The sequence below is a fragment of the Rhinatrema bivittatum genome, chromosome 5 (assembly GCF_901001135.1).
Source record: "Rhinatrema bivittatum chromosome 5, aRhiBiv1.1, whole genome shotgun sequence".
Classification (NCBI taxonomy): Eukaryota; Metazoa; Chordata; class Amphibia; order Gymnophiona; family Rhinatrematidae; genus Rhinatrema; species Rhinatrema bivittatum.
The window spans coordinates 128,350,293-128,366,559 of NC_042619.1; the positions used below are offsets into that span (position 1 = coordinate 128,350,293).

Sequence of the window (16,267 nt, forward strand, 5' to 3'; positions counted from 1 at the left end):
CAGCATTATAGCAATTCAACAAATTAAGATGCAAATTGAAGCCCAGCAGTGAGATAGGGCTATCCAGACTTTAGTACCGAATGCCACATGTATGATCATCTAAAAATAATCATTCATAATGGCCAGGGCTACGCTCTCCCAAGGTGGTGAAGTATCCTCCTCACTGCCATGGGAGAACAAAACAAAAAAGCCCTTTAGGAAGAGTTGTGAGTGTAGGGAAGTCTGATTCCAGCCTACACACTAAACCCATCCCCAGAGATGCCAAGGGTGGACCATCCCAATGAGTGAGATTGAAGGCTAAAGAGTGAGATTTTTCAGGCATTGTGCCTAGGGTATAAATCTGGACTCTCGTGAACCCTCTGTGAGTTGCTCCCTGTATCATGGGAGGCAGATGGTGTTTACCCTATCATAAGACAATAAATGCAGTCAGACTGCTATACTCAACAATTTGGAGACTATATCACTGTTCCCCTTCCCAGCTCTCAGTCTCCTGCTGTCTTGGTTTCCTCTCTCTGCCTTTGTGTGGCTCTGGACACTGCTTTGGTCTCCTCTTTTTCTCCATATGTGCTTTTTTGTATGTGGTTCCCAAACAGGAATGGTACAAGGTATTGGGCATCCCAGGTGAAACTTACAGCCTTGAGGCTCCCACAATCCTCTCTCACACACACATGGCCCTCTCCACACACAATTAAAAATGATGAATTTATAACAGATTTTACATAAAGGACATTCAAAGTAACTCTTCTGAAGTAAAAATATCACTTTAAATAACATGTATATTATATTTACATACACAGCTGTGGTGCCAATCAAACCTCACAAAAAAAAAAAAAAAGACATTCAGAATCCAAATGGTATTAAGCTTATGATAAATTGGGTTGGGTGTAGGCTTGGCCCTCAGAAAGCCATGAGTAAGCAATTTCATTTACAATGTAATAAATCTCCCATAGCAATACAGTATTAACTGCAAGCCTTCAAACTCAAACCCTACCTATGAAAAGGCAACACTGCACATATGACAGCAGTTTTTAAAACACCAATATATCTCCTATCAGGAAAACAGAATAAACCAGGCTGCTATAGATCTCTACACAGAAACTACATGCTAGCAGAACACAGACACATCACAGACAGACCCTCATCAAATGTAGAATAAAGAGACCATAAAGCATAAATAGAAACATGCAGACAAAAATTGAACTGGAAACCAAAAACACCAAACCCTATATGCAGAGTAAACATAGAAAACTCAATCACCATTCCTCATAAAACATCAAACAATAATGAAATATAAAACATTGATCATAATTATTAAACTATATATTTCAAAACATCTGACAAATAGAATAACATCCAATAATTAAGAACTCATACTTTTTTTTTTTTAAAAACTCAACCAAACACTAATAAAATATTTCAAACCAGCAGACACAAACACCACCCAATAATTAAAACTAATAAGGCTTTTAAAAATCCCACACTCTCCATATCTGTAGCTTTTGATTTCCACTCACCCTGAGATTGTTGTAGATTAGTGGGGGGAGGGAAGAGCATACAAACTTTCTTCTCTGTCATATAAGCACACCTCTACCCATGCCGTCACTCTCTCTCTGGCTTACATACACACACCCATGCACGCTCTCTCACATACACAAACTCAGTCCGGGCCCCCCTCTTCTTTGGGTCGCAAGCAGGATGGGGTCCACTGAAGGCCCCCGCAGAGCCATTCTCTTTCTTCTGGTTGACAGTCCTGCCAGCGCCAGGCCTCTCTTTTTCTTAGGGTGCCGGCAGGATGGGGAGCACTGAAGGGCCTCTCATTTGCTGAAACCCAACAGGCTGTCCTTTGTTTAGGGCTGACGGGCTTGTGGGGCCTCTCCACTTCTTCGGGTCATCGAGATGGGGGTCTGCTGATGGCTTTCTCTTTCTTTTGGCCATCAGCAGGCCTCTTGTTCTTCAAGCTGCCGGGGCTTCTTTTTATTTCGGGCCAACAGCCTTGTCAGCGCTAGGCCTCTTTTTTTTTTTGCTTTGCTCTGACAGCGCTGAGGGGGCCTTTCCTTTTCCTTTGGCTGATGGCCAGTCAAATGCACCAGCAACCAGAGCATACCTGCAGCAAGAAAAAGAAGCCTCGGGCACAAAAAGCAGAGAGAATGCAGGAATGAACTACTCTGCCACCTTCTCCCCCACCAGTCCTGACGTGAAGCTCCTTCTACTGTCAGGGAAGACCAGACAGCGCTTCACCACCTCTCCCATCAACTGGGGGGGGGGGGGGGGGGTGACCCACAGCAGATAACAAAATTAATACATTTCAGAGGACTAAAATCTGGACTATTTCCAGACATTTTAGCCCTCCTTTTGTCTTCTGGACGTGAAAACAAAAATCCGTATAGTCCGGAAGAAATTTGGACAACTGGCAATCTTACTGATGAGCAGAGATGGTGTCGACCTATCAAAGAAAGGATGACATGTTTTCTAGAACAAAATGGCAAACCTACTGAGGAGGGCTTTAAAATAAGATCTTCAGGGATGAGTCAAAAAAAATCCCTCAGGTAAACACTTGTAAAGAAATGGGGAAAAAAGGGCAACATCTGGAAAGTTATGTATGTGTCTGTGTCACAACTTGGTCCGCTGAATGAGATCACTTGCAGCAGGATACTCTCACAGTGCTCAGTCAAACACAGATTGTGCCTAGCCAGATAGTTCTTCTCTGTCAAAACAACTTCCAGCACAAACAGGTAAATTCTTCGAGCCCAGGCTTATCTCGAATACATGGGCCTGGTTTTCTCAGTTCAATCAAGCAAAATGCACAGTTCATAAATCTGAAAGAAAAAAAATAAACAAAGTAGCTTTCTTAGCTCAAGCGGGTATCGTTCATATTTCATAAGCTTATAAAAAATAAGGAAGCTTTCTCAGCACAAATAAATACTCAGTGTTCAGGTCTGCCTCAAACATACAGGCCTGGCTTTCTCAGCATAAGTCAGAAAGATTCCCCGTTTATCAGTGTGAGAAAAATAAAATCACATTCACAGCCCACAAGCTGGGGTAAGTTTTTAATACCTCCTAACTGCAGTTGAGCTTGTGTAATTATCAGCCAACTAAGTTCAGCCACAACCACCCACCACAAATAGCTACTTTTATGAGTTCATTGGCTTGTGTTCTACCAGTATTTTATTGTCTGGGAATCCATTCTTTCTCTTCTTCCTTCTTCACATGGCTTCATCTCATTCCATGGGTTCCTACCACTACTTAATATTTCTATAGCACTATATGACATACACAGCATACAATCTAATAAGACAAACATACAGGACAAAAGACTTGGGACATTTCATAAAGCAAGACAATGGTTAAAAAGAAAAGATAAAGAGAGTCAAGATGGCATCTTGAGAGAAGGACATGGTGCTTGCAGTTCTGTTCTCTGCTTATACAATCTCTTTGAGAATTGCTTCTTATGCTGCATATTAAGAGAAAAGGATGGATAAGGGAAGTTTCCTTGGCTTCCCCCTGACCTGGATCCGTTCAGCAGCGTATAGAGGACTTCTTCACCCCCAACGGATCGTTAACCTCCGGGTAGGTCCGCTGTGGTTGCTGGTGAAGAGCGCTCACCAGCACTGCTGGACATGCAAACCGCCTTGCGGCCCGGAGCACCTATAGCTCCCTCTCCTCCTTTACATGACCTGACTTTGGGTCCGGGGCCGCTGACGTGATGGAAGGCATCGGAATTGCTGATGGCTGCTGGGGCGGATCCCATTGCTGGTGCCGTGTATGCTGAATCTGGCGGCTTTGCAGATATTTCAATGACTCCACTGGAAGAGCTAATGAGACATATGCCTGAACAGAAAACCAACATGGAGAAGGAAATCCCCAGAAGCCTCTGCTTTTCTTTAGCCTGCCTAGGTTGAATGGACTCTGAGTGACTTTCTGAGCATGACTTACAGAATGTCCCTGGATATCTGTAGAGGCAGGCAAGCTAGCACCAGACAGGTGATGCCTATTCATAGGGTCACAAAGAAGAAACCACAGGGGAGCTTCAGTCACTATTCTCAGGAGTTTGTAATCAACACAGCTACAGACGTGTTGATTGTCTTCACCAGTAAGATTTTAACAGAACAAAGAACTATCTCGACAGCCATGGTAAATGGGCTACAAGTCCTGGGTAAACTAATTGGGGGTAGTTAGGGATGATGTTATCATGCAGTTGACATTACAACTTATGTAAATGATCCTTTGGGCAGTCACGCAAATCTCTAGAACCTTCTATCTTTTTCCAGTATTGAATGCTATCTATAAAAGAAGGGTCACTTCCTATATACGAGGAGATGCTGGTCAGTTTGTCAGACAAAGGGCATCCAGTACCCAGCATCTCCCGAGAATACTTATACTGATTAATAAAAAGGAATTATACTTTCTACTGAGTCTAAGTGTTCTTGTGTCCCTGGCTATAAGCGTAGAGTGCGCTTTACATTACACTAATTTCGGCGGAAGAAGCAAATCACCCAGGCCATTCAGTCCTGGCTTCTATTCCGGTTGGTCAAGAGGAACTGGCTGGGTCCCATGAAGTTATGGCGATTCCCCACTGGGAAAGTTTGGTAAGCGCTATCTTAAGTCAAACTTGGTCAAGCTATCAATTATTACTTTGGATTCTGTTTGGACTGCTTAATTTCATTAGAAAATTCTATTTCTTCTTTAACTTTAGTAATGACTGACACACAACACACTATACATACAATCAGGGCTGGCAGAAGCACTAGGCGAGTTTGGCCTGGGCATAGGGCACGACCATTAGGGGGCACGAGCGGCAGCAGCAAAAAGGAGTGGGGATTCGAATCTCCACTCTTCTTTGCCACCACTGTTCGTGCGAGGTAGGAGTCGGGGCTGTGACTGGGGGCGGTGTTGGCGCAACCAGCGCTGCATACAATGGACCCCTTAATTTCTTCTCATACCTCAAAGATCAACGATTAGAATCAGCGGATTAATCAAATTCAGTCAATCCAAAACAGACAGTTACAAACAGATGTGATTAATGAAAAAGGTTGGAGAATATGGAAAATTCTCTTCGATATTTAAATCTGAGAGTGCTGAATTTTCCTCGTATAAATTTAGTATTTCCACATGAACAATTAAAAAATATCTTCAATACGTTTTGAAAATCTCAGCTGACCCATTTCCACTTATTTCCAGGATTTATTATACTTCTTTTAAGAAGAAAGAAAATACTTCCATGGGAAACCAAATGCCGGCTACTGCTATCACTGATCTCTCTCTCTTTTTTTTTTTTTTTTTGAAACATCTGGAGATGACCATGTTGAATTTCGTGGGACTTTACTTGTCAGTTTTGTTTTTCCATCTGATCATGAATAATTTTAAGGCTTTTTGTATGATATGGAGATAAGCCATACTATGGCCAAAAGATATAGATTTACTCTGATATCACTAGGTCTACTCAACAGCTTAGGAAGAGGTTCTTAGTAATGTGTCAAGAGGCTCGTCAGCTGGGAGCCCAGATAATAATCCTTGTAAATGTATTGTAAAATTTAATAATGCCAGATATGTTTTCTTTGAACCATCTCAATTGAGGCTTTTCCTTGATTTGCATACTCCATCTGATTTGGTTATGGTATAAAATAGGAAATCCTGTTGTTCCTTCTCTAGATATTGCTTTTTTTCTTTATTGCCTAAATTTGCACAAAATGAGCCTTGGTTCTTCCCTATTTCCTTGTATTTGGGTCTATGGTTTTTATTTGATGATTTTGTTGTAAATGTATCTCTTTATAATGTAATTTTCTCTATTCCATATGACCCTGATTTCAGTGAAAAGCTTGTTTGCTGTTTAGTTTTGTTAAAATTCAATAAAAAGAAAAGAAAAAGAAAGTTAGTTAATGAGGGATCATGATGCCTGAGTTCAGGAAGACTATTCCAAGCACACAGCGTAGCAAGATGGAAAGCATGGAGTCAGGAATTTGCTGTAGAAGAGAAAGGCACAGATAGACGTGAGTAGTCTATGGGTACACTGTCAATCAAACTGATTGACAGGTGAGATAAGGATGACGTCAGCCAATCTAAGCCCCACCCATGCCCTGCCCACTCCCACAGAAGTGAATGGGGTGTAGCTCCACCCCCTCCTGCCCCTGGCCATACCATCAGCTCCGCCCTTGGCCCGCCCATGCTCCTCTCCCAATAGAAGTGAATAGAATGGCCCCTCCCACACCCTGCCCCCAAACCAATCCCCCTATTGCATCCCTGGTTGCCCCTCCCACACCACACCCCAAGCCAAAACCCCCTATGATGTCACAGGTATGCCATCACCAGAAGTCCAACCCCCTCACCACCACCCCTAAAAACTGCCCCCTAGAACGTCATCAGAAAGGGCGCTGTTGCTTTTAAATGACAACAGATTTAATGGACGCTGGCTGTTTTTGATGATCTCACCGGAAGTACAATACAAAACCCAACCCAACCTCCCAAAAATGCGTCCCCTAGAACATCAACAAAAATGTCCCTGTTCCTTTTTAATGATAACAGAGCCAGAAGCATGCTTTTTCTAGCCCCTCTGTTTTAAAAGTTACTAGCTGTGAGGTGGCAGGAAGCTGTGTCTCATTCTGTACACAGAGACAGGAAGAATCTCCCCCCTTCCCTCACTGTAGATACGCATGCCCCAACCGCCCCTATCTTGGCAGAGTAAAATCTGAGCAGAGGATAATTAACAGCAGGGTGTTGTGTGTTGGAAGTTATGGGACTTCAAAAGTGAATAAAACAAGGATTTAATTTTCCTTTAAAAAAATAGGCCTCTGTGTTTACAGCCATACAAAAGAGCCTTGCACCAGCAAATCTTAAATAAAATTTATTATGAGCCAGGCACTGTAGATAGTTTTGCCGGAATAAATCTTCTCTTTCAGGCTGCTAAAACATGTAATCAGACAGTGACCAAAAAACAAGTGACTGATTGGCTTGCAGATCAAGATGCTTATTCGCTACACAGACCTGCTAGGATGCATTTTAAAAGAAACAAAAGGTGATGAGCTGCATTCAATGTAATTTGCATGGGCATGCCCAAACTTATATTAGCGGTCACGTGAGAATATAATCTCCAGACAGAAGAGCTGTAGCTGTTCGTGAAAAGCTTTAGCTTTGTGAGCCTGAAAATAAAATAATGGATATGTATGGGATTCCTAAATGGCTGGAAATGGAAAGCGAGCAGCAGCCAAAACTAAAAAGAGGAGGCATAAGCAAAGAGGCCTTCTGAAAGATGTTGAAACAGAAGTTGATATTCTAGTGCACAAATCGTACTCTTGCAGGAAGAGACGCACAGATGAAATGACAAAAGCCAGAATTTGATGAACTTCTGTTGGGACAAAAGATTTTTGATTCACAGGATCCTCTCTCTCAATGAAAATGCTATGGACTCTGCAGATATAGAACTGCACCAAGATGCATTAGATGATGAAGCAAATTATTTGCTGGAAAACCTTGAGTGTAAGGTAAGAAAATCTCTTTCAGTCGGGCCGATACAGTACAGTGCGCTCCGACAGAGCGCACTGTTAAACTGACATTGGATGTGCGTTTTCTCTTACCCAGTAAGGGGCCGAAAACGCGCATCCAACCCGCCGAACCTAATAGCGCCCTCAACATGCAAATGCATGTTGAGGGCCCTATTAGGTATTCCCGCGGGATTCAGAAAACAAAATGTGCAGCCAAGCCGCATATTTTGCTTTCAGAAATTAGCGCCTACCCAAAGGTAGGCGCCAATTTCTTCGGCCACCGGGAAAGTGCACAGAAAAGCAGTAAAAACTGCTTTTCTGTGCACCCTCCAACTTAATATCATGGTGATATTAAGTCGGAGGTCCCGAAGGGTAAAAAAAGTAATAAATAAATAAATAAATACATTTTGAAGTCGGCCCACGGCTGTCGGGTTGAAAACCGGATGCTCAATTTTGCCAGCGTCCAGTTTCCGAGTCCGTGGCTGTCAGCGGGCTTGAGAACCGATGCCGGCAAAATTGAGCGTCGGCTGTCAAACCCGCTGACAGCCGCCGCTCCTGTCAAAAAGGAGGCGCTAGGGTCGCGATAGTGTCCCTAGCGTCTCCTTTTGCCTGTTTCTACCGCCGGGCCTCATTTAAATACTGAATCGCGTGCTGGGAGAGTGGGTGTTCGCCCGCTCTCCCACGGACTTTACTGAATCGGCCTGAGTGTAATTAAGCATTTTAGGAGGTTGAGCGCTATCTATAATAGATACCTTGTTTAGAAGTGGTTTTTAATTTAATGTTTACATTACGTTTTATAGAAAAATGAAGGATCTTCACAAACAGAAGAATATGGTGACACACCAGATATCAACATGACCTGTTTACGCTGTTTTTGCCCAAACATCAAAGAACCAGCAGACGCAGAAGGAAATTAAAAAAAAAAAAAAAAAATTCAAACCTGAAGACGTGCACGATTTCAGCTGGTGGAGGTGTATAGGATTTTCAAAACCCCCGCCGGTACATGACCTTTTTCGAAAAACAACATTTAGATCAATCATAAGGGTGGCCGTGTACAGCATTCTTACAAAGAAGAGAAGAGGCACGCATGCCTATGCAGGAGCCCAGGGAGAGGAGAGGCAGAATCAGTGGCATGCCTGCCACAAGGAGAAATGGCGGCGGCACTCGGGCCGCGAAGAGTGAAGAAACAGCGGCGGCTCTCCTGCTGCGAAGAGAGGCAGATGACAGCGGCTTCCATGCTGCGAAGGGTGAAGACTGTGGCGGCGCCTCCTGTCATGCATAGCGGCGTCGAGCCACGTGGGAGCGACAAGTGGTGGCGGTCCAGAGCGGCATCGGGCCACATCAGGAGCAGGAAACCAGCGGCGTCAGCCCAGATGTGGTCCAGGAAGGTGAAGGAGCTCCTCGCAGGCCTGTCCCCTGGCAGCGAGCGCAACAAAGCTAATTCTTTGCAAATGCATAGGGAGTTTTTAAAAAGTGGATTGCCTGTAAAATGTGCATTTGGCACAGGCCGAATCTCCATTTTAACTTGGGAAAAGGGTGGTGGTAGGGGTTGTCCCTTGACAGGCAGATCGAACTCAAGCTAACAAGCATCAGCAGTAAGCTTTACCTGCACAAAATGTGCACTGAAGTGAGGGTAAAACTGTGTGGAAGTCTCAACGCACTTTACTGCATCGGCCTGTGGTGAAGGGCCAGGAGTAGGACCACAGAAAATGGACAAAAGTAGGACTGGTAAATCTCAAATGATTTTCAGAAGACCATGATTGTGAGGAACTAACTAAACTAAAAATAGATGCAACCAAGGGGATTAAAGGATACAAACAAGGATACCAAGGAAACTTAAAAGACATTCTAGGAGCAATTCTGGCTGATCTTTTCAATGCTTCTTTAGAGTAGGAGGACTGTAAGCAGGCAGAGGTGGTTCCTCTGTAAAAAAAAAAGAGGAAGTAAGGAGGAGGCTGGGAACCACAGGGGTTAGGCTGACCTCTGCTGCGAGTAAATTAATGGAATAGCTGTTAAAACAGAGAATATTTTGTGTAGTCCATGGACTAGACCTTTCCAATATTCTTTAATTAGAGAAGTGGTTATCTGTTCACAAATATTGTCCAAAGCAGGGTAATATAATTGTGTGTGATAATCAGACTGGCTGCTGAGCCAGAAGTTTCCATTCGTGACCCGAAGTTTCCATTCGTGTCAGGCCAGTTGGTGTCTTCTGTATACATTTAGGAAACAAATTTATTTCTAATCTAGAAATATTTTCTTCATAGGTTGCCTCAATTTTTGTCCATAATCCATTCCAGGATACTTCACCGTGACAGTATTTAAGTTCTTCTTGTTGCGCCCGTTGGCCGCAGGCGGCTGCGACCTCTGCTGCTCACCTCCTTTCTCTCCACTGTTCCGAGTCTGGGGAAGAAAGCCTTCTCCGCTCCTCTACGCCGATCCTCATGGCGTTCCCGGGACGACGTGGGTGCTCCTGGCAGCCATCTTACATCCGGGGTAACCTCGGTTATGCGTGCATGCACCTGGCTCCTTTTTGAGCACGTCATGGTGGGAACCTCGGGGGCGTCCCCACCGCATGACGTCACCTGCTTTCACTACTTAAGCTCAGCTGACTTTCAGTACAACGAGTTAGTGTTATAATTAGTGAGGTTTGGGTGGACCCTTGGACACTGTGGCAGCTGACCACGCCCACGGGAGGAAGTCCCGTGAGGGGCCACAGGTCAGGCTCAGCTTAGGACACACAAACACAGAGTTTGATCTTTTATTAGACAATGTGATGAAGCCACCAGAGGTGGCAGTAGTGAGCAGCAGAAGTAGCCTGGCTGGGCTAGTATCCCTCAGGCACTGGAACAGCGACTCCTCTGGTAGCAGTGCTGTAGTGGAAAGAACTGAGAATAATGAGTACAGTGGAATATGCACAAAGCCCCAGTATGGAGAACCCCAGGATAGGGAAAGCAGGCCCTCAAGGAGCGAGTACCTGATCCCTGAGAGCTGAGAGGCTTGAAGGTAATGTACTCACACAGCGGCTCCATGTAGGAGATGGCACTAGGGCTGGAACGGAGGCAGGCCCTCGAGGAGCGAGTACCTGGTTCCAGGGAATAGCTCTGTGGTGAAGATGGTAGTACTCACTGGTGTTGAAGATAGTGAATCCTTCCAGGCAGAAGAGAAGGTAGGTGCAGACAGCGAGTCAGGGAACATGGGCCCTTGAGGAGCGAGTACTGGTTTCCTGATAGTCACCTGAAAAGCAAGTGAGGCCCCCGAGGAGCGGGTACCCCGTTAGTGTTAAGAGTCCAATGGAAATTGGAGAGGCAGAGTAGCTGGGTACGGAGAGCGAATCCCATCCGAAAGAACACCCTTGCTAACTCAAAGGCTAGCAAACATTGTAGGCTTTAAATATCCAGGCAGCATGACGTCATTACAGGGGGACGCCCCTGAGGTTGGCGCCAAGTAGGAAATAAGAGTGAGGGCCGCTCGGCGTGCGCGTCCTAAGGTACCAGCGGAGCATGGCGGAAGGCAGCGCCCAAGCCGGTCTGGGGACACCGGAGAGGACGGCAGGCAGACGCCACGGCAGCCAGGCATCCATCCATAGCAAGAGGAGGTGCAAAGAAAGAAAGGTAGGCGGAGTGAAGCCGTCGAGAAGGGACAGTTGCAACAGTTAGCAAGGATTCCTGTCCTGCTTAATTCCGCCATTCTGCGACTTCAGTTGCTGTCCCTGTCTGAGTGTTCTAGGTACCCGCTCCACGGGGGCCTCGTTCACACTCAGGGTTATCTGCTCCTCGGAGGGCCATTCTCACTGCCTCTGCTCTCTTTCAGTGAGTCTTGCATCGATCCTTGGACGACCTGTCTCTGCTCCATTCCAGGTCTTCTTGGTGCCTGCACTTCAATCTGCTACTTCAGTGCCGTGTGAGTACAGTGCCTGCTCTCCACCTTCCTCTACCTTCACTGTGTGGATTCTCGGGTTATCCCACTCTGCGGACCACTACCGGATCCATACCATCTTGTGCAACTTGCCACCAGCGTCTGGCCTACCCCGCGTTGCAGACCACTACCAGATATCGCCTGCACAGACACCAACAAGAGAAGATATTCTTCAGCCGGTGGTAGCCTGTGTTGCGGGCTACCACCGGCTCTCTACTACCTTGTGTACATCCATCTTCTATCTCTAGCCTATCCAGCACTGTGGGCCTCTACTAGAGATAGCTTACACAAGTACCATTGTGAGGAAGTATTTCCAGGACCACCCCGCACTGTGGGTTATCATCGGAAAAGACTTGCTTGCAGGTCCTACATCTTGGACTGAGTTTATTAACCTGCTCCTCGGGTTACCATTGCAGTATAATAAAGTTGTTTCTCTGTTGTCCATCATCACAGACTCCGCCTGTCATGGTGAGTCCCCACAGGGCTCCTCCCTGTGTGTGGAGTCAGCCCTTACCACGAACCAGGGGCCCTCTGTCTAACTCTAGACACACAGAACAGAACACTTCTCTGACAGAGGCAATTAAGAGAAAACCACATGCAAGGTCAACTTTAAGAGGCTGCAACATGTCTGGCAGAATCTTGATATGGGCCAAGATATTTTCAAGCGTCATGAATTCAACTGAAAAATCCAGTTCAACTGAATGTAATATACCATTTACTATAACTGCACTTGACTTACAGCCCATTCTACAAAGTTCCACAAGAGTATGAAGGATTGTAGGAAATGTAAGCAGCAGTGATCCACAAGATGCATGCTGGCAAGCTGATCTTGTACTTTTCAATCTTTTCAGTTTAATTTTTTATTCCCCATGTCTTTAATGTTACCTGATTGTTCAGAAATAGTTTATGTGCAACTAAATAAGGCTTGAAAACATTTTTTCAAGAAGAAAAAAAATGGTTCACTACATTTATTGACTTTAAACCATTTACAGTAACTAAGTTTAAGTAATAATTGAAACAGTTGAATGGCCACTCATTATTGAAGCACCATCATAGCACTGAGAGGTGCACTTAGTAATGTCAATATTGCACTGGCTGACAGTTTCACAAATTGACTTTGTTAAAGCCTTTACATCTAGCTGATCAGGTTCAATAAACTCCTACTGAATTTATTTATTTGCTCCTCCAACACAGGTTCTGAGCAAGAACATAACATGAACATAAAAACAATATATAAAAACCTAACAACACATAACTAAAGAAAAAAAAGCCTACACAATAATAAAATACAAATCTAAAATAAAAACAAAAACAAAAGTATAAAACCATTTCATACTTCAAACAAAGGGCAAGATTCATTAAAGCTTTTCTCCCATTTTACGTCTATGGGAAAAACTTTTAGTGAATCATGTACAAAAGCAGCAGAGGCCAAAATTCTTCTCAGCCAAAACTAGACGTAGCTCCTTGAGCAGTGAGAGAAATGGACCTAGGTGTGAGAAGGCCTTGAATCTAGTAACCCTTAAATTAAATTCTGGTTGAACAATATTGCAACATTTAATCCACGAGATACTTACAGGATAATTATAAAAGGAACGTGCATGTATCTATAAATGCATGTATCGGCATGCAAGCAGAGATCCGCTGCAAATTTAAATCATGCGGTTGGAGTCATTTTTTGTTACTTTTTACTGAGGATGTATATAGAGGCTAGGCCATATGGATTCAGAGTTTTCACCCAGACACAAACTAGTTTGAAGGCCACAGACCAACCTCTGAGTGAACTTCCGTTTAGTGTCTTGCATTGTGAAATGTTTACAAACAGGCAAGAGTCTGTTTACTTAGTTATACACTAAGTCTATGATGAGAAAACTAGCAATTAACTTATACTAAAGTATGAGAGAGAGAATGAAAGCCGCACAGCTGTGTCTGAAATTTGATAAGAAGTCAGAGGTATTGTAGTGTATAAGGAGAGTATAAGGGGAGACAGCGAGAATGAGAGGGGAGAGAGAGCCCTGGACATGATGCTATGGAAATGTAAGCTTATTATTTCTATGTCGCAATTGTTATTATCTACCATTACTTCTTCTATACGATCTGATTTTATTTGTTCTAGCCTCCTATTGTTCAAATAAACTTACTTTCTTACTTGGAACCATGATGTACTGAATCAAAATTTGTGTGTGGCTCTTTGTGTAGGGGATAAGCTCCTGGGTTCAAGCCCCCAGGTATAATCCCAGTAATTGCGTGTGATTATCTGTGTAGGGGATAAGCCCCTGGGTTCAAGCCCCCAGGTATAATCCCAGTGTTGTGCCCATTGGTCGCAGACGGCTGCGACCTCTCATGCTCACCTGATCAATACTTTTTCTGAAATGAATATGGTTTTTGAAATCTTGTCAGTTTATAAAAGCTTTTGTTAAGAAAACCCCTTTGTTCATCTTCTAAGAAACCTCCATTCCTAGCAGTTGATCTTTTCCAGTGCCTGAACTACAGTACATTTTTACCTGGTGGAGGAAAATGAGAACAACAAAAGCACAACAGTGCGCTGCATCTTTAGTGACTAAGGGGTCAAGGAGGGTTTGTCTGCCTAAATTTGAACTAAATTGTGGGATTTAAAATATCCTGCCATTCTGACTGCCCCTGACATAGCTGGATCATTTTTTACCTGATTTGCAGGGGTTCTGGGGAAGAGCACCATTTTCTGGTTAAGTTAGCCAGATAATATTGATTTTTAGCATGTCCAGATAACTTTAGGGTTGCTGGAGCAAAAACTCAACTGGAAACTGCAACAAGCTGGACTCTGTATGCAATGCAACAATGGGAAAACAGAAGCATCACTTTTCCTCATAAAACATCAAACAACAAAATCAAGAAGTATTTATTTTATTTATCAAAAAAATTGTAGCTGATTAATTTAACAGCCAATATTTAAAAACTCATACAAAAATGTTTAAACATTTCCCAAACACCAAAAAAAAATATTTTAAAACAGCAGACACATCAAATAACACCTAATAATTAAAACTGATAAATGATTTTTTTTAAAAAATGTCCTGCTCTCCATATCTAGGAACTTTTTATTCCAGTTACCCTGAGTCTGTTGTGGATTAGTCAGGGGTAGGGGGATGTGCAAAAACCTTCCCCTCTCTCTCTCTCATATATTCACACACTTTCTCATACATATTCTCTCATAGGCTTACTCATAAACAATCCCTGACTCCCACACTCTCTCATGCTCACAAATATGCTGACTTAAGCTCTCTCTCACCCCACATGCACCCACTGACTCACACTCGCTTTCTCATGCTCACACACATTCATTCTCACACACGTGCTTACTAACTCATGTGCTCTTTCATCCTCACACTCACTCACACTGATTCACATGCTTTCTCATGCTCACACACATGTACACTGACTTACATGCTGTGTCATGCTCACATATATGTTTATTGACTTATGTGCTGTCTCTCACCCTCACATGTGCCCACTGACTCATGCTCACACAGGCCTGACGCTACCAGGTGTGCATACCGTGCAATCACATAGGGCAGCACACCCGGGGGGATAGCAGAAGGAGGCCTACAAGACAGCTGGTAGATCCCCTCCCACCAGCGGCCGAGAAGAAGCAGAGGCCTGTGAGGCTGCCAGTAGACCCCCCTCCCACTGCCAGCCCAGAAGAAGAAGAGGCCTGTGAGACCACCGGTGGACACCATCCCATTGGCAGCTGAAGAAAGAAGAAGGAGCCCGTTCTCCTGCTCCTTCACAGATCTGGCGTCTGCTATCCAAAACATGTGCAGTTAGCACATGCTCTATGCTGATCTCATGATGCTCAAGATCAGCATAGAGGAAGTGCTGACCCAACAAAATTTGATTAATGCAGGGGCTGGCACACAAGGAGGAGCAGCAGAATGGCTGAGAATGAGAGTTTGACTGGGGTGTGTGAATGTGAATTTGAATGTGATTAGGAGCCTGACTGGGGAGTATATGTGTGTGTGAATGGGAGCCTGACTGGGGTGTGTGTGTGCATGGGAACCTGACAGAGGTATGTCTATAGGAACCTGACTGGAGTGTGTGTAAATGGGAACTCGCTGGGGGGAGGGGTTGTGAATGGGAACCTGCCTAGGCTGGGGGGTGTGTGTGTTGTGTATGTGTGTGTGAATGGGAACCTATCTGGTATGTGTGTTTGTGAATGGGAACTTGTCTGAGGAGGATGAGTGAATATGTGTGAGAATGGGAGTCTGCCTGCCTGGGGTATGTGTGTGTGTGTGTGTGTGAATGGGAACCTGTCTGGTATGTGTGTGTGTGTGTATGGGAACTTGTCTGAGGAGGATGAGTGAATGTGTGTGTGAATGGGAGTCTGCCTGCCTGGGGTATATATGTGTGTGTGTGTGTGTGTGTGTGTGTGTGTGTGTGTGTGTGTGTGTGTGTGAGCCTGCCTTGGTGAGCTTAGAATGATCTGAATCCAGATTAGACTCAAAATCTTCTCTGGACGCCTGGGTGAGTGACTAAGCTGGAGAGCCAGAGTCTTTCATTTCCGATCTGGCCCTTTTGGGAGGAGGAACCCTCTACTCTGAGTTCTTTAGAGAGTCCAGGCTGGGGGGAAAGGGCACATTCCCAGCCTCTGAAAGGCTGAGAAAGCATGATACATGAAGATGACAAACTCTGGTTGGACTGCTCCAATGGCTCCTTCAGCAGGGTCCCCAACCCCTAACATGGATTTCCCATTGTGCTTCCTGTTAAGGAAGCCTGAGGCAGGAGGATATCCTAGTAGCAAGACCAGTGGGGTTCAAAGGCCCTCCAGATCTGACATCCCACCCCTTCCGGTTTTAGCTGCACTCCCCAACAGGACTCCGCCTGCTCTTATCTTTCCTGGGTGG

At 44.5% G+C, this 16,267-nt stretch overlaps 1 long non-coding RNA gene across 2 annotated transcripts in view; it reads right to left on the reverse strand.

The window, feature by feature from the left end:
* Window positions 1–1,465: 1,465 nt before the first annotated feature.
* Window positions 1,466–16,267, reverse strand: part of LOC115092223 — a 32,605-nt gene continuing 17,803 nt past the window's right edge. Inside the window, exons 4-5 of one of the 2 annotated variants that reach the window (XR_003856950.1) lie at window positions 14,053–14,187; window positions 1,466–2,816 (exon numbers count right to left, since the gene is read on the reverse strand). This is a non-coding gene — a long non-coding RNA (uncharacterized LOC115092223). The remainder of the gene's footprint in view (window positions 2,817–14,052; window positions 14,188–16,267) is intronic. The other variant, XR_003856949.1, reaches the window with a different exon arrangement.